Raw genomic sequence first — 25,143 nt, forward strand, 5'->3', positions numbered from 1 at the left:
CCTCTCTGCCTACTTGTGATCTCTCTCTGTCAAATAAATAAATAAAATCTTTAAAAAAAAAAAAAAAAAGAAGGTGGCAGCACAGAGTTGCTTAATCCCATAAACTCTGCAAAGTGCATGGCATTGCCCTCTTCTGGGCTTTAGTGAATGCAGAGGAAAGTAGATCCAAAGAAGACAAAAACATCTATACAACTGAGTCACAAAAGAACTGGCGGACTACACTTACAGAACTGGTTTGGGGGGAAAAATGACAGGTATATATGGGAAAAAACAGACACTATAATGTAAGGAGCCTAAAAATATTAGGTTTACTGTGATGGTCAATACCTGTTTCTCTTTCATGTCCTCTTTTCCCTTTACTATCTTTCCTTTTCTCTAGTTTGTGATTCAAAACTTAAACGTGGGTGTTAGAAGGACATACCATCCTACTTTGCAGATATGAATTTTCACAAATGCCTACACTCCCCATCCCACCATTGAAGGCCCTCCTTTGCTGAGATCACCTATTTCTATTCTCCATTAAGTTTATTTCATAAATCAGAAATGTTTCCTGCCAAAGAATCCAAACATATAGATTTTACAGAAATTTGAAGACATTCTTACTCCAACAAGATCTGGGATCTTTAAGACACTAAACTGCCAGAAAGGTATTCAACTATGGTATGACTTCACTTGAGTTATTGAAAACAAAACAAATAGAAATGTGCTCTGGTGGATTTAAAAAGGTCAAATACCTATGATGACACTAGATATTCAACAGTGTAACAGTTAACCTCATTTTTATGAGGTTAGTTTTTTTCCCTTGGTTCACAGAGGCTCTCTTTATCATACCCTCACAAGACATTGTGTTATGACATTCACTCTGGTCTCCTTTGCCTCCTGGCTTCCTACCCCTTCCCATTTTCTTCCAAAAATGTAGCCACAAAATGAAGGGAAAATATCCAGCTTAAAGGGCAAAGATTTCTAGTAGAGGAAAAGGAGCGGGAAATGAATTATTTCAGACCAAAAGCAATTATATTTTGAAGGCAGAAGCAGACATCTTCTGGCACAACTGTCAAGATGTTACAAAAAGATTAAAAGAGGGGTTTTTTTTTTTGTCATTTAAAATCTGTTTCTGGTTCGCAAAAAAAAAGGGGGGTCTGCTGTTCAGTTTGTGATTTTTAATAAGATTTCTCAATAGTCTCCCTGCTTTTAAAAAAAAAAAAAAGTATAAGGGAGAAAGAAGCAAAAAATTGAAGGCAATGTAACAAATACAGCCATGACTTTGATGCAGTATCATTCATTTTCACCATGTTGGTAGATTTAGACAAGATTTTTGTGGGAGGTTATATCGTATACAACAACCTGTCAACAAAATATACTTATTGCAGAGACTTTACAGAATTTAGGCTTCTATTGGGGTTAAAGTAGAAACATCAGATTAATTGCTTTCAAAACTCAGGGAGCTACTGCTCAAGGAGGCAAAGGATGGTATTTTCCACTGCTAACAGAGTGTAAATCTTCCCCTAAGCTTCAAATGTCTGCTCCTATCTTGTCCCTATTCTTCAGGGTATGGGCTCGCTCAGTTCTCCATTAAGTAGTGCTTACCAAGTTCCTGCTTGAGGGAGACAAGAGATTATGTTGAAGCCCTAACTAAGGATATTCAGACAAAGGGGTCAAGATTTCTAATATATCCTCTACCTTGTTCCCCACACTGATGACATGGAAGCTGTTTTGGAACTTGTTCACAGTCCAAATTCTCACCACGACAGCTGAGCCATCACCAGTTTTCTTCCATCTCTCACATCCCCTCCATCTGCAATTCATTCTTCATCTCTTTCCATTGTTGGAGTTCAGCATATTCATTTCAAAGTCTTCTCTTCTGGACTTCATCTCTTCCTCCCTCCTGTACAACCATTTCTGTTGGTGAGCATGGTGGCTCATAGCCTTGGCCTTCACACACTGGGAAAGTAATGGGTACTGCAGATGGAAGACAGGTTCAAGGCTTCATTTTCTCTCATTCTGCCTTTGGTTTGCAAGGATTCCTTTCTTGCTCAACACATATATAGGATAGGGCTAGAAGCTGTGGGAAGCCATGTCAAGTACTTGAGGTGATCCGACTCCTCAAATATTCTGCAATATTTTGGAAAAAAAAAATAAGACTTTTACTTGGAAAACAGAGGACAGTGTGTGATGCTAATCAATGAAGGCTAAATCACCTGCCAAATGGTATGATATATGTAATAAAATCTATAGGATTTCAGGAATCGAGGGGAGGGAAAGAAGTGCCTCTACTCGGTCTAGTCCTTGCATTCATTTCTCATCGTATGAACTTATTCAGATGTCAACCTGCTATGACAAATTTAACTTTGAAAAGGAATAACTTCCTAACTCTCTTCCTCTGATTTACAACACTGGTGACCTTTCTTCTTCTATTTCTCCTTAAAACTTTCTTTTGAGCACTACTGTTGTATTTCATACAGAATCCATTTTAAGTATATATCTCAGCTTCCCCTAAAATATTTGCAGACTCGAGAGTGCCTTAACTTCCTACTTTTCACTTAAAAAAAAAAAACGTGGAAGTTAAACCTTCCAAGTTAGGTCGGCAAATTAAAAATTTTAACATGAAATTTTATCAGTATACTTTTCTTATTTTAATGCTTCCCAAATGGAAAAGCTAAAATCTGAAAGAGGTTATTTTTGGGTTTTGGTGGGTTTTTGGGTTTTTTTTTTTTTTTTAGATTTTATTTGTTTATTTGACAGAGAGAGAGAGTACAAGTAGGCAGAATGGCAGGCAGAGGGAGAAGGAGAAACAGGCTCCACACTGAGCAGGGAACCCAACATGGGGCTCACTCCCAGGATCCTGGGATCATGACCTAAGCCGAAGGCAGACATTCAACTGACTGAGCCAACCAGACATCCCTGAAAGAGGCTATTTTTGAAGTGATGAAATACAGTGATGCTTCCAGGAATTTAGGATTCAAAAAATACTTACTTTCTCATTTAACTCAATTTATTCCTTTGTCTAGTCACCTTTACCAGATATTGACAGGGGAGGGGAGAGAAAATGAAACTTAAATGGGCATTTACTAATTGCTAGAATGTGTCTAGTAAAAAGAAACTTTGTAGGGAAAGAGTTTGAAAGCACTGAGTAATTTCCCTAAAATTTTAAAATATTTTACATTTTCTGATATCAGATTACAAAATACAATAAAACAGAAAGAAAAGGAAAAGGAAGACTAAGATGAGGATGGGGAGGAACTTAAAAAGGAAAGGAAGGACACAATTGCTGGGCCCCAACGATAGGCCAGATACTCATCTAGGTCTTTACTATACCTTGTCTTATGTAATCCTCATAATAATACTCACACACAGAGTTGTTACAATCTTTATTGTGCAGATGAAACACTTGGGGATGAGGGAGGTTAAATAACTTGGTCAAGACCACACAGCTAAAAGCATTGTTTAGATCTAACCTTAGATCTAACACAGACTCTTGCTTGCTCTCCACTGCACTGCCCCTGCAGACGACCATTCATTCGTCTGGGGGTCTTTCCAGAGTAGTCACACCCAACATATTTTGCAGACAATCTTCTAATGGAGAATTTGTAGGCTCAGTTAACCGGGGATGCAATGAACAGAGGGAAATGTATTTGACTTCCCCCACCGTGTCTCATTGCTTCTGTGGTCTCATTGCACATCCACAGGCAAAGGCCTAACCACCTGGAACATCCAGGAAAGTGAAAGCCTAACCCTACAAGGTGGATAGAGACGAGGAGGAAAAGCATAGGCTCATCAATCAATCTCCAATTCGGATAAACCTATCATGATCCAGTAACCATGTGACAGACAGAATTCCCAGCAGAAGCCTGACCACAAAAACCAAACGGTCATAATTTCCCAGGGCAAACATACCTGCTCAGTTTATCTAATTGAAAGGAAAGGTTGACAAAGGTACTAGCAAGAGGAAAAAATGTGCTCAGAGTACTTTGTATTTGTCAGTGTGCAGTTGGCATCGGGGTGACCTGCTATATTGAAATGGGACTGGATAGGGGGGTGCGGGGAGCTGCTGAAAAGAGAGGAGAATGCGGGGGATGAAAATGAGACAGACAACTCAGAATTTTTTCCTTTTGAATTTCAACCTGTTGGATAAAAACAATAGCAAATGAGGCACTGAATATGCATGAGGAAGGGAAGGTATTTTAAGTTTTTCAGGAGACAGCTCGCTGAACGGAATTGCTAATTATGTCTCACATCGCTCTGTCCAATTCAGTTAGCTTGATTATGGCTGAGTTGTCAACTCCCCTGCACTTGAGGTTCCACAGTTGCAGCCCATTCTGAGGCTTAATATAAAATTAGAAGTATCTTTTTCCAAAAAAAAAAATGTTTTCCCTCACTGAAGAGCTAGCTTTACCCATTGTGACAACATAACCTTTCTCAACAAAAATAAAATTAAAACCACTGAGGGTTCAGATTCAAGGGTTTTTGGAGTTGATGGAACATCGGGAATGCAATCGCAGCTGTGACAATTGCAAATTAAGATTGAACAATGAGCCAAATTAAAAGGGTGAGAAAGAGCAGAACACCATATGGAGTATCTCGTTGCTACCCCCACAGGATATCTTTGATTTCTTAGGATAAGGAGGATTTGCCAACTGAGGAACGGACTAAATAGAGCCCTGGAATCTCGCTTTTTCTTCTCCCTAGCCTACAGAGGCTACCTAAGTCAAGGGAGTTGAATTTCCGATTTCCTTGACTTAGTTTTTTCACCTCTAAAACGGGACAGACCTCATTTGACAATGGTGCTCATTCAAGAGAGGGATGATGGGGATGGGGGGTGGTCCTCCCTGGACAGGAAGATGGCTATCTAGGAAGCCAGGGCCTTGAGAGAACTCACCCTAAAAATAGAAAGAAGGGGGCATGATAGACTTAATCAAATAAAATGCCATTAGGTTAATTCAGTATTGTGCCCTGGCCCAATCCATTTATTCCCAGCCAACCCCATGCTGGATTCATGTCCAAATAGAGGAAGAACAACAGAAAGTGGAGAAAGGTGGACCCAAGAGTCCTGCTTGGGGCCCCTCTAAAATAGTAGCCCAGAGGGGAAAGGAGCAGTGTTCCCACCTCACCCTAGAGAGCCACACTGCTTTGGGGACACGAGGGTCCAATGCGTGAATGAAGGTATGCAGTAAGAGAAGGATGTAATGGCAACTGGGCGGTGCTGAAATGCACACATGGAGGGACAGGCAAAACTCAAGCAGCTGGCAGAGCAGGTCAGTTTCAGTGGAAGGGTCTTTTCTGAAAACGTTTGTGACACATCCCCCAAGAGATACAGGAAATGGTCCGGGGAAGTGGGTGAACTATTTTGTGAGGGGGTTGAGTTTTATGCTATGCAGTTGCGAAGTTGTTAATGCAATGAAGAAGCCCAGGGTATCTTGCTAAGGAGCCATGCAAAGGAGAACCAAGGCCCCCAGCCAACTGCTGGGCATGTCAAAGAGGTAGTGGGAACCATCCAGTTGACCACAAGAAGCAGAAGAAGCAGAGATGAGCCAGCCCAGCTGAGCCTGACCCAAATGGCAAAAGCAGGAATAAAAAAGTGGGTGTTGTGGAAGCCATTATGTCATAGAGCATTAGACGGCTGATACCATCTGTGTATACCATATAGTTCCTTCTAGTATCCTCCATTTTCAAGAAAGAAACAATTTCTTTATTTCTTCCTCTGTGTCATTTGCCCACAAAAGCTGTCTTAGTTCCCAAGTAATGTCTGCTGCTGACCTTAATCAGAGGCATTAGAGAAGTAACAATTATCCTACTTGCTAAAATTAAAGTTTTAGCTACAGAACATTGTTCTGCAGGAGCAGAAAATTCTTTCACTAACAACAGCTTCGCTGCCCACATCTGCACGCCCTGAACAGTATCAGAACCGGGTGAAGTACATGCACTTCAGCCTCCGGAACACAGTGAGCCCCCAGTGGGTTGTGAGTTCATGAAATCACTGCAGTACCACTGGCTTGGTTATTTGCCCTACAGAGTTGCTTTCATAACTGTTCCCTTGGTCCTCCAAACACCACCATTAGGAAGAGAGAAGATAAAAATCACATCTATAAATAAAGCAGCCAAGCTCCAGAGAGAAGGGAAGGCCAGTCAGCTGCAAAAAAGGCACGGCAAACAAAACCATATAATATTATTGATCGGCACTACTTTCCAGTGTGCCACATATCTCCATTATTCACTGGCTTCGAGAACATAACCAGAAGATATCCTGACGAACACGCAGGATTACTTTATATTAAACCTAATCGAGTAGAGAAGTTATGGGGGGAGGTACCTTTTTTTTTTTTAATGTTTGAAAGATTCCTTTTTTCTTTCTCCTCTCCTATCCTCCTTCCTCCTATATATTCAAGTGTCTTTTGGTGGGGCAAAGACGTTCTGAAGCAGAATTTCCTTTCTGATTAAATCTGCTCTGTTCTCACGCAGCTCCATTGCTTCAGCTCTGATAAGCCTCAGGTCAGTTCTATCTAAGTTTACAATCCAATTTGAAATTTCAGTGATCATGGAAATATAGATATTTCTTATTTTCAGTCATATCAGATCAAGCTGTTATCCTTAAGCAGCCGAGGTGGAGGAATTAAAATCACATCATGAAATGCAGGAACTATTTATTCACTTGGACTCTTTCTCATCGATGTTAGAGAGACAAGTACATCAAAACGTTGTTTATAATCAAGGAAAATTACCCCCAAAGTACATCGTGGTGCACATGATTTTTTATGTGCTCCTGATGTCTGTCTTTAAGAAAAAATTGGGTTTATTTCAAAAGATTTGCCTGCTTGCTGTGATGATCTATGCCAGTTGGAAACCTCAGCTCTAAGTTGATGGTGCTTAAATAAGAAGTGTTTTCATGGCTCTAAGTCAAAAGGTTCTACCTTTTTTTTTTTAGCCTCAACAATGCAACACATATAAGGAAGCTAAACTAAATTCCATTTTTCTCATTACGTATTAATATTGGGCTCTATCTGTATGGGAACAGAGTCAGACTAAAGAAAAAAAGTCAAGACTAAGCTAAATCCAAGTCTGAGAAGATCAAAGGGCAAAACTGTAGGAATAACACACTAACCAACATAAAGGAAAAAAACAAAAAACAAAAAAACAGAGGAGCCAGAAATCTCATGGTACTTTAATCATGTTTAAACCTGACTATTTGACTCTGAAGAGAGGATGGGAATGGCAGTGGAGACTCAAGGCTAGTAAATTCCTACAGGTACCACTGAAAATGAGCACTTATTATGAAGAACCACCCATCAAAACAGACAGGCTTCTTCCCCCTGCTCTAAGCCCCAGGGCCTTGCCTGGGCTCATTTCTGTGAAGAAGTCACGATGGTTATCTTTCCGTTCCCCTCTTATCACATGACCTACTACAACTCTTTCCTAGATGTTTGCACTAAACCTAGCCAAAGGTGGTTTAACCACAACAGTTCAGGTGACTGATATCTACAAGATGCCTAGAAATAAGTATCCTTCCAGTGAATAATAATACTAGTAAAAGCTGAATTTTTCCTTTTTTCTTTTTTTTTTTTTTTGTGAGCACTTGCTATATATCAATGGTACAAAAATTTCTATCATTGAATTCTTACAACAGGCCAATGAGGAAACTACTAGACATTGGTTATTTTTGTGTTTTAACACACCCTACATACCCCCTTTCCTCTGGGGAACTACTTCTCCCATTCTCCAACCATATGATGACAGTGGGGCTGACAGTCCTAGAACCCTACATGGCCACACCCATAATAGGGAAAGGAAACCAGGTCTAAACAACCAAAGCAACCCCTTCACCAGATCACATAGTGAGTTCAGGGTGAGACTATGACCAAAGTAGAACCAATTAAGACTATTTTATGGGGCACCTGGGTGGCTCAGTTGGTTAAGCATTCGATTCTTGATTTCAGCTCAGGTCATGATCTCAGGGTTGTGAGATGGAGCCCTGTGTTGGGGTCCACTCTGGGCACGGAGCCTCCTTAAGATTCTCTCTCTGCCTCTCCCCTCTCTCCCCAGCTTGAATGTGCGCATCCTCTCACTCCCTCTCTCAAAAAAGATTATTTTATTACAATTTTTAAAAATCTGTGAATAGTTTAAATTTCAAGTTGGAGAACCTGATACATTTATTTAGTGTTAATTAGGGGCTATGACACCTTCTTCTCTGCTGTGTAGACAAATCCTATTTGCAAAAAAAAAGAAAAAAGAAGGCTGAGGCTAAAAGAAAAAGCAAATCAGAAGAGGACAAGATTGTATCTTAAGTAACCACTCCTGGAGAGGATAGCTAGATAGACAGAGACAGAGACACATAAACACACACATGCACATATACATACAGATTAGCTACTGTATTCCCTTTATTGCTTCAACAACCATAGTTTGGATTAGTGACATAACCAGAGCCTTAACTTATCAAGACAGGTACTACATTTATCCTCTTTTCAAAGATGGGAAAACTGAAACATAGAGAGATTATGTAACTTGCCCAAGGTCACATCAGTACAAATGACAGGACCCGGATTCAAACCAAGCTCAGTAGGACTCCAGTCTGAGCTCTTCATCATTGCAGAGTGTGATCTTTAAGGAGAGCCATCATGCCAGGCATTTTCAGAGTGCAGGGAGGAACAAACTTGCTCTTCAAGAAATACTTTTGCAGGAAAAATAGACTGGAACATAAAGAACAGCAATATAAAACACACTGTGCTATTATCACATACAGCACTCTTCAGTAATAGTGCCCATTTACAGTACCTGATTTGAACTCCCGAACAACTCTGTGAAGTGGACAGAACAGAGACTTTTGTTATTCATTTTACAGATAAAGAGAATGTCTAAGAAAAAGCTCTCCCCAGATGACCTAACTATGTGATGAGTAATGAGATACAGCCAGGACTCTCTGCCTTCTAACTGCAGGTGATGGCAGGGCCTTTCTCCACCACACGATTTACTTACACTGGCTTCATTTAACAGAAATGTTGTGGAGCTCGAAAAAAGGTACTTGGTATTTAGAGACCAAGGTTAGACTCTCCCTCTCAACACTGTACTACTTGGGAGATCTCTGATCAAAATTTCTAGCCAAAACTTTTAACAAGAAATTATTTGTCATCCAAAGTAATTCTTACACCCTGACAAATTTGAGTACTCAAATAAGACAGATAAGTGTTACTCACCACTATTTTCTTCCAATTATTTTATAATTTTAAAAATTGATTTGAATCCATCTGGAGAATACTTTCATATGAGATGTTAAATGAGACTAACTTTTCCCCTTCTGTATAATTGATCAATTCACCAGCTTCATTTATAGATTAATCCAGTCCTCTCCCTCTATATACTCACATATACACTTATCTTGTTTTTTTCACAGCTATTACTTCTCTAATCTGAGTGTGGAGAAAGCTTTATAAGGATAAAAAACAAAAACAACAAAGGGAAAAGATGGAAAGTTTTGCATCTGTGCAAATAAACACACATCAATTGATAGATTAAATAAAAGATTTATATCAACAGACAGACAATGTGATAGATGGCCAAGAATCTTAATTCACAGGACTGTTATAAATATAAAAAGATAGATATCCAAGTAGAAAAACAGATTAGGAATAGTCCATTTCCAGGAAAAAGAAAAATTACAAATTAGAAAAGAAAAAAATTAAAGGGGTGGCTGGGTGGCTCAGTCTGTTAAGCGTCTGCCTTCAGCTCAGGTCATGATCCCGGAGTCCTGGGATCTAGCCCTGCATCCAGCTCCTAGCTCAGGGGGGAGTCTGCTTCTCCCTCTTCCTCTGCCCACCCCCCTGCTCATGCTCTCTTGCATGCATATTCTCTCTCTATCTCAAATAAATAAATAAAGTTTAAAAAAAAGAAGAAAAATTAAAGTATGACAATATGGAGAAATAAGCATTCTTTTCTCCTGCTAGAGACGGTAATAATTGACATGTTTCTAGAAGTTTGTATGTAACGCCCTAAAGTGTCCCATACTCTCTAGTCTTATAATTCTACTCCTAGGAATTTTTCTAAAGAAATAACTATTTCTAAAGAAATAGGGGCACCTGGGTGGCTCAGTTGGCTAAACAGCCGACTCTTGGTTTTGGCTCAGGTTTTATATCAGGGTCTAAATCTCAGGGTGGTAGGATTGAGTCCCACATTGGGCTCTGTGCTCAGCATGGAGTCTGCTTGAGATTCTCTCTCCTATCCCCTTTGCCCCTCCCCCTGCTTACTCTCTCTCAAATAAATAAATAAAATCTTTTTTTATTTTTCTTAAAGATTTTATTTATTTATTTGACAGAGAGAGATCACAAGTAGGCAGAGAAGCAGGCGGGTGGGGCGGGGGGAAGCAGGCTCCCTGCTGAGCAGAAAACCCAACGCGGGGCTCCATCCCAGGACCCTGACATCATGACCTGAGCCAAATGTGAGCCACCCAGGTGCCCCTAAAATCTTTTGTTAAGAAAAAGGAAATAACTAAGGACATGGGCAATGACATCATACAATGATGCCTATTTTCCCATTTATAATAGCCAATAAACAACCTCAAAATTAAATGATAGCTGGAAAAGTATGGAGTATCTGAAAACTTACCATTCATTCATCCAAACCAAAGTTCTTGAAGCACCTACTGTGTATCCAGCACTGTGCTGGGCCTTGAGAATACACAACCCCTACCCTTATGAGGCTTAAAGTCTAGTGGAAGAGACAAAACAATCAAAAATCACACAGGAATAAAAAAATTACAACTGTAATCAGCACCCACAAGAAGACCACTAAGCAAAGAAAACATCCAGTGGGGAATAGATAGGTCAGGAAGATCAAAAATGGCTCTCAAGGGTAAGATGATTCAGAGTGGAGCTCTGAAGGAGGAGGAGTTCTTTGGGTAAAAGAAGGACAGGACGGGCAAAGGAAAGAGCACACACAAAGTTATCCTCACACAGAGAAAGTATATGGATGTGAAAAAGAGAATGTCTACAAAACCGTATGCACTTCATACTTTTCAGTACACACATACACATACACACAAAGTACAAGAACTATCAAATTATTAATAGTGGTTTGTCCCTACCAACCCTGCCTCCTTGTTTTCCTGTTTTCTCTTTATTTCTTTTTGTATTAATTTTGTAAATAGAAATATAACGTATGACGGGCACCTGGGTGGCTCAGTTGTTTAAGCGTCTGCCTTCAGCTCAGGTCATGATCCCAGGGTCCTGGGATGGAGCCCTGCACAGGGTTCCCTGCTCAGTGGAGAGCCTGTGTCTCCCTCTCGTTCTGCCACTCCCCCCACCATGTTCATTCCCTCTCTCTTTCTCTCCCTCTCCCTCTCGTTCTATCTCAAATAAATAAAATCTTTAAATTAAAAAAAAAAAGAAATACAAAGTATGAAATAGTACAGAAAGCTGTACGGTTGCTTACTGATACTACCCCATTTCCATGTGCACAATGTTGTGTTATCCAAGCCGATCCTGACTCACAGCCAGCTCTAAGTTGTCCTTTTAACCAGAGAAAAAGTTAAGAGAAGCTATCAACTCTGGCGTAAGCCGTGTTTTCTCACTTGCATATCTTTAGTTACAAATGACTATTTACCTGTCAGTTGGGTTGAGAACACCCATAGGTTTTCCTTTGAAGTGAACCTCTTGGATTTAAAGAGATTTTTTTTAAGCTGTTGAAGGTTTGCTTGATCTAAAGTCTCAGAGACGTTTGAAGTTGTGACTTAATGGAAGATTATTTTTATTCATAGTGATCAAGCAGTTAATGAGATAAAGTAGTGAGGAGACAAGCTTAATAGAATATGTGGTTGCACCGCATGTTAATCTTTATAAAGGCAGAATGAAAATAACAGGAAACCAGGAAGAAATTGGGACAGATGGCTGAACAGCTCAAAGATAGGAAAAACAACTCGTCCCTGCACAGGGCTTTCAAAAACAAACCCCTGTCATGTTGAGTTCAATAGATAAAAAGGTGATGGAGAATAAGAAGATGGAAAGCCAGAACTAAAATTTTTCTGGTGGCTGTTCTCTTGAGACTTTCCCCTAACCTTTCTTCAACCCCTTCCCCAACCCTCTACCGAAGGGCAAAATGCACTGGGAGCAGCTACAACTTTTCAATATGGGAGGAACACAAACAGTAAAGAAAGTCACCATCTGCCTCAGTGGTCCACTATGCACCATTTTCACCTCCCTAAGCTGTAACAAGATGAGGGGCATTGGCTCAGCAGCAGTGCACTAGAGAGGCCGCTAGGGAAGCAGATGGCGGAAGAGGGGAAGAGAATGTCATTTCCATTTACTCTCCATGTTAGTTCCGTACCATCATTTGTTGTCATTTGCTTGTTTTTCAGGCCAGAGGAGAAAATTTCTGACTACCTAATTATCCATTTAAGTCAGAAGACTGATAAAGCCTGATTAGCCATAGACTGATAAAGGAAATTTGTCATTAAAAGGTATTCCCTTTGAGGCACTTGGGTGGCTCAGTTGGTTAAGCATCTGCCTTTGACTCAGGTTATGATCCCAGGACCCACATTGGGCTCCCTGTTCAGTGGGGAGCCTGCTTCTCCCTCTCCCTCTGCCTGCCACTCCCCCTGCTTGTGCTCTCTCTCTCTGTCAAATAAATAAATAAAATCTATTTTTTAAAAAATCCTATTCCTTTTAACCCACTAACAATGGAGGTGGAACCAAGTGCAAATATTTTAGTACTTGAAGTGGTCAGCGGAATACGTTTTGGGAAACTGGCATAGCTACATTTCCCAGAGGGTATCTTCTGAAAGATAACCTGCATCTTACACTTTGAGGATGCCTTCTTAAAGTGAATATTCTTAGGCCCACCCCAGCAACTGACTCATTGGGACCCAGGAATCTGCACTTTTCAAACATTTTAGACATACTTACATTCTATACCTTACATCCAATGTCTGAAGTCCTTGGGAGTCTATATTTCTGCAAAGTCTTATTATAATGGAATTTGGGAACTGGAGTTAATGTTAGACTGGACTTTACTTCTAGAATTCATATGTCCTTCGGCAGAGGGGACATACCAGCAGGAAAAAACTCTTGGGCTTCCGTTCCCTGTGCGTTGGTTCCACCAACCCAAAAGCTTAGAGTTAGTGTCAGGACTGGGGTCTTTGTAAACCTCTAGAAGAGATAGACTCCTTCCCCTCCCTTTGTCAATGGTAGATTGGTCTTTTATTCTGCCTTTTTAATGAGGAAAAACACTCTTTAGGAGAGATGGATATACGGGAGGTCTCAATTCTCACTCCACACTGTGGGTAAGCCTCCAACCTTGTCCTCTGCCCTCCTCTAGCCTAAAATATACTACTATGATTATTGTCCCTCAAGGCAGCTGTGCCTTTAGCACCCAATTACCTCTCTGAGTCACTTCTTCCCCTTCCAGTTTCTGGCCCTAGAAATTTTCCTTTCTTGATCACAAGCCCAGTTATGCATTTATAATGATGTTGGATATACTTTATCCAACATTTCTAGGAGTTGTGTAGTGGGAGAGTTTTTTGGGCTCTGTTGCCTTATGTATTGCTGGAAATAGAAGTTCTCGAAACTGCATTCTTAGCAAGCACCGCAAATGACTCTTATCCACACACTAAAATTTGAGGATATTGTAATCTTGGCAAGTAATGAGACTTTATAGTTGTATAACAGTAGTTTATAAAATGGCTTCACATTTATTTATTTCATTTCATCCGTGCAACAGCCTTGCAAAATAAGCAGGACTGGTATTTTTACTCCCAACTTCCTGATGATAAAGCCTAATCAGGCTAAGTTTCTTGCCCAAAGACATAAAAGTAGTTAAAGAGCAAAAATGAGGACTAGACCCCAGATATTCTAGTCAATCTATTATATCATACTACAATGTTCCCAAGGTGATAATTTAAAGAGATCATTATCTATCACATGGCACAAACCACAACTTTTCACATCAACAGGAAGGAAGGAGGATCAAATATTCTTTGGAGAATATGTTTTCCTTTTCTGTGTATGTCAAACACTGAAGCTCTACTCTGTGGCAACAGACTTCTTTAAGAGCAATTTCTCCAACTAAAAACATGGCACCTGAAACTAATATAACATGTGTCCATTTTACTCCAGTAATAAATTTTAAAAATAAGTTAAAAACAAGAACAACGGGGCGCCTGGGTGGCTCAGTGAGTTAAGCCTCTGCCTTTGGCTCAGGTTATGGTCTCGGGGTCCTGGGATCGAGCCCCACATCGGGCTCTCTGATCAGTAGGGAGCCTGCTTCCCTCTCCCCCTCTGCCTGCCTCTCTGCCTACTTGTGAGCTCTGTCTGTCAAATAAATAAATAAAATCTTTTAAAAAAAATAAATGGAAATTACTTTTTAAATGATCTCTATAGTAGATTTATATTATTTATAAGAGCATCCATTATTTTTAATAATCATTCTTCAACTTTGTAAGAAACTTATCTTGTATCAATGCATGACCCTTAGAAGGTTTCTTTTGCAGTGGGAGCCTCTCCTAACTTCTGCTGGCTCCTAAGGGGTTGAGGAGCCTGGTTGAAATATTTTTCCAATTCCCCACTCTCCAGATCATGGGAATTAGTTGAATTTTAGTATTAATTTTCTGGCCTTCAGAGAGAATCCGTGGGGGGCCCATGGTCCATGCAATGGTGGGCCCACCACAAGACCTCAGTCACATCACTGTTTCTGGGTCTGCATTTGGTCATTCCTCTCACAATCACATTCATTCCACAAATATATGAGCACCTGCAGTGTGCCTGAAAATAAACTAGAAACTGTCTCATACCAGCATACTTTGTAATACTCTGTGGGGAAATTTTACTATGGAATTAACACTGCAATTCCAGATTGCTTCAAAGGGCCTTTTAAAAATCATACAACTAAATATTTTTTGGCTCTGTCCAGTGTTAACAGAGTCTTCCCTTTCTACTTGGAGTTATGCCCCTTTTCTCCTATCTTTACGGTTTACAGAGAACGAGTGTCTTCCCTATAGAAGACATGCCAAGAATTTTTTCACAAGCACAAATTGCCATGAAAACTTAAAAGAATTTGTTTAAAGGGAAGTTAATTAATTTTATTTTAGAGTTGTTGTTCAAATGTCTTTGAAATTGCTGCCTTTTTCCCTTTAGGGCCAAGCTGATTTTCTTTAGTCCCTTCAGCCATGGTAATTTGCATGCATGTGAAAAAATTTTATCTGCATTAATATTCTAGAACATGACTAGTCTGTATAGTCAGGAAGACAATTGGGTTGACCAGGAAGCCCAAGTATCTATCAGTGAGAGGGTAGGAGAACCCACAACTGTGCATCTATTCAATAGAGAATTCAACTGCTGTCCAAAAAAATGAGGTGAACTTATGTTGACTATACCAAATGGAAGATTCAAGTTATATCATTAAATGAAAAAAGTTAAATTAGAAAACAAGCCATAAGTTTTGATCCCATTCATATAAATGCTTAGAAAGAGGTTAATTCTGAGAAAGGAAAAGGAAAATCAAGAATTCAGGCATAATATTTTTTAATTTATTTATTTGACAGCGAGAGAGAGAGAATCGGAGAGCGCATGCCTGCAAGGGGGAGGGGACAGAGACAGAGGGAGAGAAGCTCAAGCAGACTCCCCCTACTGATCGGAGTCTGATGTGGGGCTCAATTTCACAACTCAGGAATATTTTTCCCAATTATATCTAAGCCACCAAATACTCCCTAAGTGATTATCATTGTGATTGCCCTCTAAAATTACCAGATAAGGAGACAATTCCACAATATTCCTTATAAAAATGCTTGAGTTGTCTTTTTCCACATACAGAAATCAAAGAATAATTTTAGTAATTGTTAAACTGTATTGAGCTCTTACAATGATCCAATCACAGTACTAGCTGTAAAAGTGTTAGCAAAAAAGAGAAGGAAAAAGAAGAGCACTAAAATGCAAAATCTGTAGGTCATAACTCTTCCAGAATTTCTATATAGACAGGAAGGCAGCAAGCAATCTGAAAGAGCATTGGACTTGAGCTCTATTTGCATAGAATGTATAAATCAAGAAAATGCCAATGGACCATATTTTTAAATTGGTGAGAGGGTGAAAAACTAATTGAATTGAGATAGACCAACCCCCTTCTGATGTCCTGAGGTAAGAAAATCCCCAATGGAAAAGAAACTACCTCTGGCTCCAGCTCTGAGAGAGAAAACTGGATTTTGTCTGATGGAAAATTCTAGAAACTGAACAAGGCTTCAAAAATTCTATGGAAGCATTTTCAGTGGTATAAGAGTTTCAGTGTCTTTGGATATAGCAACAAGATGGTTTCCTTTTAAAAGTACATATATGTATTTATCATTGTCTACAGAAGACCAAGAGTTTAATTATCTTCTACCACATTACTTCTTAACCTATCTGTGGTAAAGGACAAGTTTGTTTGTTTTTTTAAAGATTTTATTTATTTATTTGACAGACAGAAATCACAAGTAGGCAGAGAGGCAGGCAGAGAGAGAGGAGGAAGCAGGCTCCCTGCTGAGCAGAGAGCCCAATGCGGGGCTCGATCCCAGGACCCTGGGATCATGACCTGAGCCAAAGGCAGAGGCTTTAACCCACTGAGCCACCCAGGCGCCCCAAGGACAAGTTTTGTTTTGTTTCTTTATTAACATCCATTTCATTGGAGGTTGATGACAATAAGTAGCTTGAACTATATGTGATTCATTCCTTGGGTGGGATAATCACCCAATTGGACCAGACCCTGATTAACAAAACGAATCCACTGATCATCTGATTGGATGTCATAGCAGTGACAAATTGCTGTAAAAATTTCTAAATACTAATTCCCAATTTCAATTCTCTTCTTGACTGAGACCAGTAACAAACAGTGCTAGTCTACACACAATTTAAGTAGCAGTGGTAAAAAAAAAAAAACATATGGATCCTATCTCAATCCATAGTACAAAATATCTTTAAATCAGGCCCTGATCAGAAAAGAGACATATTTAAACAAAAGACAAAGACAGTTTAAGCACAGACAATAAAACATATACAGTTGAAGCAAAAATGTCCTATACCTCTTTTACACTTTAGCTCAGTTTAATTGACAAGAATCTTGACACAGCAAAGCAACCTGTTTCCAAATACTGCCACCCTTTGCAACTACTTATCTTCGTGAATTATAATTTTCTCAATATTGTGCTATCAAAATAAGATAAATTGGATACTGAGACTGAAAAAATACTAGCCAACACTCCTGCAGAGACGCTCTTTGGAAAAATTTTAATTCCACTATAAAACACGTGACCCCAATAGAGATTCACAACGTACAATGGACCTGAAACATCTTGCAGAAATAACTTGGATTAACCTTTCAAGGGTTCGTGAGTTATTTAAACCACAAAATCCATTCTTCACATTATATCAAGGAATATGCTGATTTATATATTTTGAAAAATGCTGGAGAAGACCACCTGTAAAGTACTTTGTCATTTCTAAAGCCTCAAACTTCCTGAATCTCTATATTGCTAAGTAAGATGCCTTAAGATTTCATTATCTATCCCCTCCCTCCTGAACACACACACTTTTTTTTAGAGAGAGAGGGATCGAGAGAGTGAGAGAGAGAGAGAGAGAGAGCATGAGCAGGGGCAGAGAAAATGGGCAGAGGGAGAGGGAGAAGCAGACTCCCTGCTGAGCAGGGGACCCAATGCAGGGCTCCATCCCAGGACCCTGGAATCATGACCTGAGCAGAAGGCAGACGCTTAACCAACTGAGCCACCCAGGCATCCCTACACACTTTTTAAATGCATCCAAAATCTTTATTTTAGACCTGGAAATGAAAGACATCTAAGGCCTTCCCTTTCCACTATTGACTCTCAGAGCTTTATTTGGAGCATAATTTATCAGTTCCAAGACAACTAGCTCACATTGTGCTCACAAGTAAAAAAACATAAAACCTATTTTAAGATATGGATGCTGGAGGGGTACCTGGGTGGCTCAGTGGGTTAAGCCTCTGCCTTCGGCTCAGGTCATAAGCTCAGGGTCCTGGGAACAAGCCCCACATCGGGCTCTCCGCTCAGCGGGGAGCCTGCGTCTCCCTCACTCTCTGCCTACTTGTGATCTCTCTCTGTGTCCAAAAAATAAATAAAATCTTAAAAAAAAAAAAAAAAGATATGGATGCTGGAGAGTTTGACTAGAGTCACACATTAGTTGAGGGACTCAGTCTTATACCCAATGACCCAGTGAGCAGAATTCGAGTCTATACTTCAGCCAAATCGTAGCGCATTATGGGCTCATATGATAATGAGAGGATACTGAAAGCAAAACTGTTAAATCTATCATTGCCAAGGTTCTATGAAACGATGGTGAACTCACTCCCTCCTGCCCAAAGACCTATATAACAGCACTAAAGCTCAAAGCAAATTGGGTGAAGCTCATGAAAATCATCTGATCCTGTCAAACAGGGTTTCTCAACTTGAGAGCCCAGACTATTTCAGGGGAAGTCCCTTGTCAAAAATGCAGTTTCCTTTGGGTTGTAGTGATAATAAGGACTGAATTAACTAAATGGTTTGCAAATTATACTTTAATGAATAGGTTAAAATTAAGAAAAAAATTTTTTAAGAATTTATTTATTTATTTGATAGACAGAGAACACAAGTAGGCAGAGAGGCAGGCAGAGACAGAGAGAGGGGGAAGCAGGTTCCCCGCTGAGCAGCAAGCCCAATGTGGGGCTCAATCCCAGGACCCTGGAATCATGACCCGAGCCGAAGGCAGAGGCTTTAACCCACTGAGCCACCCAGGTGCCCCAAGAAAAATATTTTTAAACTCAGCTCCTGAGTCTCATCCTGAGATTCAGTGGTAGTAGATGTGTGACAAAGTTTAGGCATTCACACTTTTTTGCAAAGAACCTAGTAATTATGAGAACCAATGTTTAGGCTACATATTCTGAATTGTATCCTGGAGTTAAGCTGGGCCATCAGAAAGCAGCATTTGCCTGGATTACATATGAAATTATTTGAGTTGCTGTCATCAAGGAACGCCACCAGAAGAGAATGTTATTCATTTGCTTTAGGATGTTACAGTATCATTAAATACACCTCATAAGAAGGAAGAGGAATTATGTCATCTGATAATAGCTCTCAATCAGCTCTCAACTGATAGCAATAAGACAGTTAAAAAACCCCTGTGAGGGGCGCCTGGGTGGCTCAGTGGGTTAAAGCCTCTGCCTTCAGCTCAGGTCATGATCCCAGAGTCCTGGGATCGAGCCCCGCATCGGGCTCTCTGGTCAGCAGGGAGTATGCTTCCCCCTCTCTCTCTCTGCCTGCCTCTCTGCCTACTTGTGATCTATCTGTCAAATAAATAAATAAAATCCTTAAAAAAAAAACAAAACCCTGTGAAAATACATCTTAAATATGACTAAAAAAGACATCGAAAATATAAATAGAATAAAATAGCATTTTAAAAATCAAATCACTATACACACACACACACACACACACACACACAGAAACAGTAAGCCAAGACAGGTTAAAAGGAAGATTCTCCAAAATTTTAAGGAATAAATAACCCTAATCTCATACAAACTATTGCAGAGAATTGAGAAAGGCTGAAAACTTCCCAATTCACTTTATGAGCCTAGAACAACCATATCTCAAAGAGAGATAAAGAATGTGTGTGGAGGGAAAAAAAAAACCTGCTAAAAAATACTGCTAATTCACCTGAGCTTTGTTGTAAAAATAACTTTTAAAAAAGAGTTCGTAAACTAAATCCAGTAACATCAGCTCCCTACTTCACACAATACAAAAATAGTAACTCAAAACAGATCGTAGAACTATATATAAAACTTAAAATTATGAAGCTTCTAGGAGAAAATCTCTACAACCACAAGGTGGACAGAAGTGTTTAAATAGATAGAACATATAAGACACCAGTCATAAAAGCACAAAAAAATGATAAACTGGACTTCAGAATTAGACAACTTTGCTTCCAAAGACATTTTTAAAAGTCAAAAGTAAGTCACATACTAAGAGAGAATATTCCAAAAACATGTATCATAGAAAGGACTTGGTAGCCAGAATATACATAAACACCACAACTCAATTATAGGAAAAGAACACAATTTTTAAAAATATGCCAAAACTCTAAACACACACTTCATAAAGAAGATGTACAAATAGCTGAGAAGCATAAAAAAGATGGAAAACATCATTACTCATCAGGAAAATGCTAATTAAAACCATAATGAGCTATCACTGTACATAGATTAGAATGGCTAAAATTCCAAAAATAATCATACCAAGTAGAGGCAACGATGTGGAGCAACTGGAACTCTCTTAAGATTTCTGGCAGGAGTAGAAAACAGTACATCCACTTTAGAAAACAGCTTGGCAGTTTGGGAGGTTTTGTTGTTGCTGCTGTTGTTTGGGTTTTTTGTTTTTGTTTTTTAAGATTTTTTTTATTTATTTGACAGAGAGAAATCAGAAGTAGGCAGAGAGGCAGGCAGAGAGAAGGGGGGGAAGCAGGCTCCCCGCTGAGCAGAGAGTCCGATGCGGGGCTCGATCCCAGGACCCTGAGATCATGACCCGAGCCGAAGGCAGAGGCTTAAACCACTGAGCCAACCAGGTGCCCCTGTTTTTGTTTTTAATTAAACATCCATCTATCCAGCCATGGACAGGAGAAGGGAGAAAGGCAAACACATCTCCTATGATCCAGCCATTCTATTCCTAGGTATTCACTCCAGAAAAATAAAAATATGAGCCCCTTCAAAGATTTGTACATCGATATTCACAATAGCTTATTTTTAGTAGCCAAGTGCAACAACCCAAATGTCCACCAACAAGTAAGTAGAGAGACAAACCGTAATATGACTATAAATGGATTACGACTCAGCCATAAGAAGGAGGGAAGGGTGGTTTTAACTATAGAAACCTATCTATCATTCATCATAGTAATAATTAAAGAAGAGGATTATGATCATCGGTTAACGCAGAAAAATATCCTTCTAAAATTCAATATCCATTCAGGCATTAAAAATAAAGCAAACAAGGAAAGAAAAAGATACTGTCTCAAGCTGATAAATAGGATCTTCAAACAAAAACCTATGGCAAAGAGAATACTTAATGATGAGAAGTCAGAAATGTTTCCTTTCAAGTCAGAAACTAGCCAAGGCTGTCCAACCACTCTTCTATTTAACATTGAACTAGAGGACAGACAACTCAATAAGAAATAAAATGCACAACACTGGAAAGGGAAAAATAACTGTAAGTCACAGGCAATGACATTGTGAACCTAGAAAATAGAAAATACAGATTATTCTATGGAAAAATTATTAGAACAAATTAAAACAATCAGAAACTTGTCAGATCAATTTATTTTAAAGTTGTGTCCCAATACATCACTAAACAATTTAAAAAAAAAATGTTTTTGATGGTGGGAGGGGCAGAGGGGGAGAGATAGAATCTTTTTTTTTTTTTTAAAGATTATTTATTTATTTGACAGACAGAGATCACAACTAGGCAGAGAGGCAGGCAGAGAGAGAGGAAGGGAAGCAGGCTCCCGCTGACCAGAGAGCCTGATGCAGGGCTCAAGCCCAGGACCCTGGGATCATGACCTGAGCTGAAGGCAGAGGCTTTAACCCACTGAGCCACCCAGGCGCCCCTTGGATGGAGAGAATCTTAAGCAAGCTCCACACCCAGGGCAGAGTCTGACAGGGAGCTCAGTCTCCCAACCCTGAGATCATGACCTGAGCTGAAAACAAGAGTCAAACGCTTAACCGGCTGACCCACGCAGGCGTCCCAGCAACTTAAAAAATTTTAAAAGGAAACTGCTGGTTTGCAAGCTCAGGAGCTTCCCCAGTGAAATCTGAAATTGACCCCAGAACGCAGAGGGCAAGGAGACACAGAAGGAAGAGGCAGGGCACTCCAGATCGGTGGGTGTCAGTTTTAACAAGCAAGGGAACTTAATTTATGAGGCTTGTCTTGGGCAGCTGCGATGAGTAGATCTCTGCACCTGCCTGCCGGAATCTTGAAAGTGTATCTAGAGGCCTTAACAAGGTCCAGTCATGTACACAGTCCACACCATCTCAAAAACACATGGCTCTCTCAAGGCTACATCCCTGAAACGGCTCCTAGTGTTAGAATGGAGGGCAGAGTGTATATTCCAAGGACAGGGGGGAGGTAAAGAGCCTCTGACTGCCTAGGTCCACTAGGGGGGTCAACCGCTCATCACATCCTCTCAGTGACTTCTTCCAACAGAAATATGTTCTTGCCTACTAAAAGAAGAAGGAGGAGGAGGAGGAGGAGGGGGAAAGGAGAGGGAGAAGGAAGAGGGAACAAGAGTGTAGTCAGGAGAGATAGGTATGAAAAACCTTGTAAGATTTTCATGCATAAAATTCAGACTTTTTCCTGAGGACCACATCTTAGGACTGTGAAGAGTTTTATGCAGGGGGAACAACCAGATCTGTGTTGTGGGACGTTCAGTCTAGCTAGGTCGACGAGAGCAAGCAAGCCCACAGACTCCATCTGAACTACAAATACACCCTTCAAACATCGAAAAGGTAGCTACCACCAGAACAAAAACCAGTTCAAACCAACAAATTTAACAGATGAAATTTCCATGAACAAAAATCAAATTCTGCCTTTTGATGAGAAAAGGAATTTATACAAATATGAAACCTGATAACAGTTTGTGAAATAAAGATTTGAAGGGTCTAGTGAATGATGAATTTATTAAGAGCCCATAGTGGGTAACAGCTATTAGGAAAGCTATTAGGAAATCATAAATTGAAAAATAAATAAATAAATAAAAGAAAATCTTGTGGCCTGATTACATGCTCGATTATTTTGTCCTGTTTTGAACACCGTAGCTGTGTTAAAGAGGTGACATTTGACATTAACACCAGGACAGCTGAGAGTGGAGGGGCAGATGGCCATGAATTTTGATTCTCCTCCCATTGAGAGGCAAAATCTATGTCCCTTCTCCTTTCATCTGAGCAGGCTCTGAGACTTCTTTGATCAATAGGACACAGCTGACTCTCTAACAGTTTTTAGACCCAGACTTTAACGCACCCAGCAGCCTCTACTTCTTCCATCTTGGTGCACTGAGCTGCCATGTAAAGTGTCTGCCTTGCCCTGTGGCTACCATTACTGTTAGGAAGACCAAGCTAGCCCAAAAGAATGGCCTTCTGGAGAGAAGCCCAACCACTCTCAAGCTCTTCCAGGCCCCAGCCACTCAAATCATCCCAGACCAGAATCAGATGTATGAGTGATGAATCCATTTTGGACAGTCGGCCCAAGACAAGCCAACACCACTTACAATTTGATTGCAACCACTTGAGAGATTTAAGCCAAGAACCAATCGCCTGAGATATAATAAAACATGATCATCATTTTATATATTATTATGTCATATGTAAGTACCAATATAATAAAAAGTGGTTTCCCTCATTAAGTTTGTTACACAGTAAAGAATTGAAATGTGAGGCTCCTGTCTCACCAGCCATTCCCTGCTACAGGAGGAATGACTAAAGGAACAACAAAAATGTAGCCTGGAGAAGGAAATACTTCAAAAAAGTATAATAACCACCCAAAGATTTGAAACCCTGGCGAGTGAGCTTCATTCTCCAAAGGACAGAGCTAAGACCAAGACCAGATATTACAGGGAAGGGGCACACAACAAGTTTCCTTGAAAGAAGAATGTCCCAATAATCAGTGTGGAATAAAAAAGAATAAAAACAGAATCATTGTGATGTCAGAAACGATTTCTCTGGACAGGTTCCAAGGGGCACATGGGATGTCTGGTCAGGCAGGGTGTTAGAAAGGAGCCTAAAATAAAAGACTAGAAGTATGGCCAGGTTGCTGTGATCCTACTGTGTGTCTCAGAAAGATAACAACTGACCTTGCAGGCTTGGGTCTGAACTAAAAGCAGCCAAGCTGTGCTCAATTTCTACTCTGAAACTACTGACTCAGGAGGCAGTCAAATTCAAGGCCTTGACTCCAATTTACACTGTGTTTCGACAAAACGAATTTCTTAGGAATTATACATGTATTGCATTTGTGAGATGTTCGTGGCACAAATGCTGCTAGAAACCTCTTCCGGCATTTAAAAAAACAACTTTGCAGAAAGGCTTTGAGACTGGCAGAGATGATCCTCTGCGACCACGGCTGCCTCCTACATTTTATAACTTCTTCCCTGCATTTGATGATCCAGAAACTGCGCCTTCATTTTATTATGCCACTCTATAAGATAAAGTCTTATCATTGTTTCACAAATGAAGAAACCGAGGCAGAGAGCTTAAGTCAATTGCCCAAACACACAGATAATAAATCCTAAACTCTTACCCAGCTGGGCAGGTGCTAGGTAGATTGAAGAATCCTTCCTTTTGTGTGTTTGTTTGTTTTTCATCGGTTTGTTTTTAACTGAGAAGTTCTTTGGAAGCTCCAGCCACACCTGCTCTTTGTTTCCAGGAATGCCCTTGCTTGATTATCAAATGGGATGTCAATTTGTTGTGTCAGAGAAACCAGAAAAGAAAACCGATTGAGGATAAGGTAGCTCTCTTTATGCAGAGATGCGGTTATTTGGGGGCTCCTGGGTAGAATTTAAGAGAAAAATGCTCACCACCTTCCCAGGTCTTTTTCCCCCAAAATAAAGGTTACTTCACACATCAGACAAATACTATATAGCACAGTGCCACCTCAGTGAAAACTAGAAAATAAATTGTGTTAACCCAAAAAGAACAAAGAATGGTTAGAGTTAATCACTATTGTTCCTCTCCATTAAAAAAATAAAAATAACAAGAGTGAAAACTTCAAAAAGAACCTTCCCTAGAAATCAGATAAATAAAATACACTGTTGCTCCCTGATATGAGGAAGTGAAGATGCAATGTGGGGGGTTTGGGGGTTAGGAAAAGAAAAAATGAAAGAAGATGGGATCAAGAAGGAGACAAACCATACAAGACTCAACCTCAAAAAACAGACTGAGGGTTGCTGGTGGGAGGGAGGTCGGGAGAGGGGGGTGGGGATATGGACATTGGGGAGGGTATGTGCTATGGTGAGTGCTGTGAAGTGTGTAAACCTGGCGATTCACAGACCTGTACCCCTGGGGATAAAAATACATTATATGTTTATAACAAAAATTTAAAAATTAATAAAAAAATACACTGTTGCTATGTTCAAGAGTCAGTCTACCAAATAAGGCGGC

The sequence above is a fragment of the Martes martes genome (assembly GCF_963455335.1).
Source record: "Martes martes genome assembly, chromosome: 5".
Classification (NCBI taxonomy): Eukaryota; Metazoa; Chordata; class Mammalia; order Carnivora; family Mustelidae; genus Martes; species Martes martes.